This window comes from Papaver somniferum, unplaced genomic scaffold, assembly GCF_003573695.1.
Source record: "Papaver somniferum cultivar HN1 unplaced genomic scaffold, ASM357369v1 unplaced-scaffold_11993, whole genome shotgun sequence".
In the NCBI taxonomy this organism is placed as follows: domain Eukaryota; kingdom Viridiplantae; phylum Streptophyta; class Magnoliopsida; order Ranunculales; family Papaveraceae; genus Papaver; species Papaver somniferum.
In genome coordinates, this window is record NW_020621040.1 from 1 (window position 1) to 4,178 (window position 4,178).

Genomic DNA, 4,178 nt, shown 5'->3' on the forward strand with positions numbered 1-4,178 from the left:
TGATGTGGATTTATCCCCATGTACAGACCAAAATACATATGACTTGTATATTGAGTGTACTTCCAAATGATACTTCACTAAGAAAAAAGAAGAGAGTTCTCATTTCGACAAATACGACAAGGACAAGGACAAGGACATGGACATGGACATAATAGTGAATTTATTATCCTATTACTATATGCAAAATCTATAAAATCAGACACTCCTTTTCTGTAAAAGTCACTAAACCTATCTTCTTCATTCATCCAACCTTCACCTACTTGAACAATTCTATAACAACACATAACATAGTATGTCAATCAAGGACCCCTCCCTCAGAAACATAATTGAATTCATACATACAAGTCATTCTGACAGCTCAATAGAGTACAGTTATCAAAAGATATACTCTTACTTCAACCTTTTAGAGCTAACGTTCATATAAGCACAAGCATTTCAGTGACCTACGACAATCAGTAATGTTGTTTACAAACAAGTTCTTACTGCTCGCCAATGAAATACTCAACGAAGGAGACAAAACAGAAACAAATAAAACATAATTGAATTGACAAACCTAATTAGCCACCAATTTAAATATCTCCATACAATCCCAGCATGAACATGTTTGGTTTACAACTAAGAACAGAAAGCTCAAAAATAAAGGCCGTACAACAACGCTAGTACAAATATGGGCTTTGGTGACAGTTCAATAACCAAAACCATGACAGTTCGCCTATGAACTATCACAAAATTAAAAGCTTTGACACATAGGTAACAGTTTATTACCAAAACTCATACAAATAGTAACGAGGCATCGTGACAGTTTTCACTAACGTTACGGATTAATTATACAATGGCAGTTTTTATAGAAAAATGTTATTATACATTGACGTATAATAACAGATATTAAACTGTTACAGTTCTTAACTATTGTGACTGTTGCATATAAAAACTGTTATCGAAGTGTAAACTTATACATAACAGTTCTTTTTAGTTACCGCCACTTCCATATATGGTGGCAGGTCTGATCTAAAACTGCTACTATTCATATATCTACCATTAATCTCTTTAATTTTTATCTTTGTACAAGCAGATCTCAATTCTCTCTGTTCCCAAGACTTTTCCTCATCTTTTACATCAACCTAGGGTTTCATCTTTTTCTTCGAGTTTTATATCTCGATCATTTTCACTTTGTTTTCGTGTAAGAAATCGAGCTTCAAAGCTCTATCTTCGTTATTTCCATTAGAAAACCACATAAAACTTTCGATTTCTTCCCCTTGGAAAACTTATGGTGTTGAGTTACTTGATTGGGTTCTTGATGGTGGTCGCAAAGATTCTATAATATGTGATTTCTTACAAGGTATAAGTTTTCGTTTTTTTTTTAGGGAAATCCCTAGATTATGATTTGGGTTTGTCTTAATTTATCAATTTATTTTGTTTTTCCGATATCTTTGTGTTTCATATGGATAGGTATGGTCATTCTCCAGGTACCTCAAAGTGGCTCGGTAAGTACTTCTTTGCTGGTTCAAATTTTTGAGAATGTGGCGGCTAGTGAAATTGATACTGGAGTGTGTGTTGGTAAACAAATTAGTGGTTTTTATGTTTCTGGACTAGGGTTTTAGTAATAGATGGTTAGGGTGTTATAATCTGACTCTTGTATTCTGCGAAACTATAGAAGTGTAGAAGAATTTGGACCATTTGGTGATTGTTTTTCCATGTTCTTGGTTTTTGGCAGGTAGTTTCCTCTATCCACATCAATTGTTTGGTGATAATTTCTTTATTATTTTGCTCCCATATTTCTTAATTTGATGTTCATAGTTAAGATTCAAGTAGAGGTCTATGATCTTTATTTTGATTCTCAGGTGGATCAAGGAGACTTCATGGGCGGAGTTAGCTACAAGGTTAGACTTTTTTTCCACCAAATTTCACTTTTATTGTTAGCCGGCATGTGACAGTTGTAGGGATGTCATCGGACCTATTTAGAGTCATGTGACGCCAACCAACTTCTTCCGTTCCGGGAGTTTTACATTTAAGCTAATCCAATAGATGATTGACTCATGGTTTTCATTCAAAGTTATGGAAAATGGGCCTGGATTGGTTTGAGTTTCACAAATTTGATTACACGACCTCACCTCCAAAGGTATTAGGCCTAAGAGTATCACTCAAAATTGCTGGCTACAGTAGATGGTATTTGTTACTAATTAATATTGCTCAATTTTGTTAGATGGTGAATGCATAAAATAATTAATAATTGGTGGCTCAGCTTAAGCTATGATTTATTATGGTACAAGTCCAATTTGAATCATTCCTTTTTTTGGATTGGTATGGATCAGTCAGTTTGGATCATCTTTAACACTCCCTAGACAATCCTGTATCAGTTTAAATAATGATATATATTGATGGGTTGACAAATGCTATTATTCATATCATTTGTTAATTAACAATATGACTGGATATTTCAATCAGATTAATAGTTGAGATGTTATTGGAACTTTCAGGCATGGGAATTTCTCCAGGAAATGCAGCTTTTCTTGGGTATGTAAACTTAACCTTTAGTTGTTAGCAGATGGTAGTAGCCAAATTTTCACTTAACCAAAGGCCGGTTTCCGGCTGTACCAATTCTCCTAGCAGTAATACGTAGCTGAATGTATATGCCAATTTCAATCTAGAAGCCGATGAGCTCCTTCGCAATCTAGCCTAAAGCTTCCAACTGAGCTTCCCAAACATCAGTAGAATTTAACAACAACCTCACAACAACAGCCTTAAATGGAAACTCAGCTTCGTGGCTTAATTATTTGCTACCTTCTTTACCTTGCCCTTATGTCACCAAAGATTTTTTTCCCCATGCTTTCGATTGCTGTGGAGTGTGGACCTTGGTCACTTAAAGATTTAAAGGTTGCTTTTTCTAGTTGGGCCTTTACTTACCATGTTATTTTGAACTCTAATCATTGGAAGCCCTCGGAAGTAGTTAAATTTGAAGGATTTTTTTGGGGACCATGGTTTTATTTTGGGTAAAGACATTAGAAATAAATCTAGGTCACCCCTTATCTAGATATTTATATTAATACCTAAATTACCCTCCTGATTAATTTTGGGTGATGATTAGTTAGTGTTAATAATAGTTAGTGCAATGATTAGTGAGATGATTAAATTAAAGATAATTAGTGAGATTAAAACATCAGATGTTTTTTTTTTTAAAAGATGTAGAATTATTGAGAGAGTAAAGTTAGAGAAGATGAAGAAGGAAAACATGAAAAACGATGGATTTTACCAACCACAACCGGAGGAAGGGTATTTGGGTACCCAGGTATGCTTCAAACTTAGATAATGTTGGTTGAATTGCTCCAAACTTTCAAAAAAAAATGAATTTTTTTATGTAGATTTGGGCCAGTTCGGTTACCATATGTCAAGAACATGTAACCGGACACACCTGAAAGTGTAGTTCGGTTACGTTTTCCAAACACGCAGGTTACCGAACTCGCTCGTTAATGGAGGTTTTGGTCGTACAGTGTAATGTTCGGTTATCTAGGATAAAATGGTAGGTAACCGAACTTTGAACTTAACAATTTATTTGGGTACATCTTGTGTGTTCAGTTAGTTCGCAAACTTCAACGCAACCAAGTTTCCAACCGAATTGCAGGTTAAAAGTAACCTAGTGTTAGAAGTTCGGTTGGTTCGCAAACTTCAACATATTTTGCGAATCAAACGAACTGGGCTTATATATGCATATGTGCAATTAGGTAAACGTTCGGTTACTACGAAATTTATTTCTTGGCGAATTAGGTAGAGTTCGGTTACGAAGTTTCAAAGGTAGAGTTCGGTTACAAAGAAAACTTAATATTTTTGCGAACGAACCGAACTTGTGGACTTCTCATTATTTTCGTAAACTAAAGTTCGGTAATATCCTTATTTTGCGAAGGAACCGAACTTATGGACTTGTGTTGTTCTAATACAAGGAGTTTGGTTAAACGTATTTTTTTGCGAATCAACCGAACTCTGAGTTCGGTTAAGAAAAAAATTAATTCGTGATAACCGAACTTTTCTCTGAAAAAAAATCCTCCATTAAACCTCTCTGCAACTTCCATTTTCAACTCCTTTTAATGATTACTTCTCATTTATTCAACCAAAAACGAACGACAAGTAATGGGTTTGTGAGAATATCTTTGTTAATGTTTTAAATTAAGCTATATATATATATA

General features: G+C 34.6%; 1 long non-coding RNA gene across 1 annotated transcript; it reads left to right on the forward strand.

Moving 5' to 3' along the window:
• Positions 1-1,000: 1,000 nt before the first annotated feature.
• On the forward strand, positions 1,001-1,867 carry LOC113330882. The gene is made up of 3 exons (XR_003350571.1): positions 1,001-1,339; positions 1,450-1,484; positions 1,715-1,867. It is a non-coding gene; the product is annotated as an uncharacterized LOC113330882 (long non-coding RNA).
• The last annotated feature ends 2,311 nt before the right edge of the window (positions 1,868-4,178 follow it).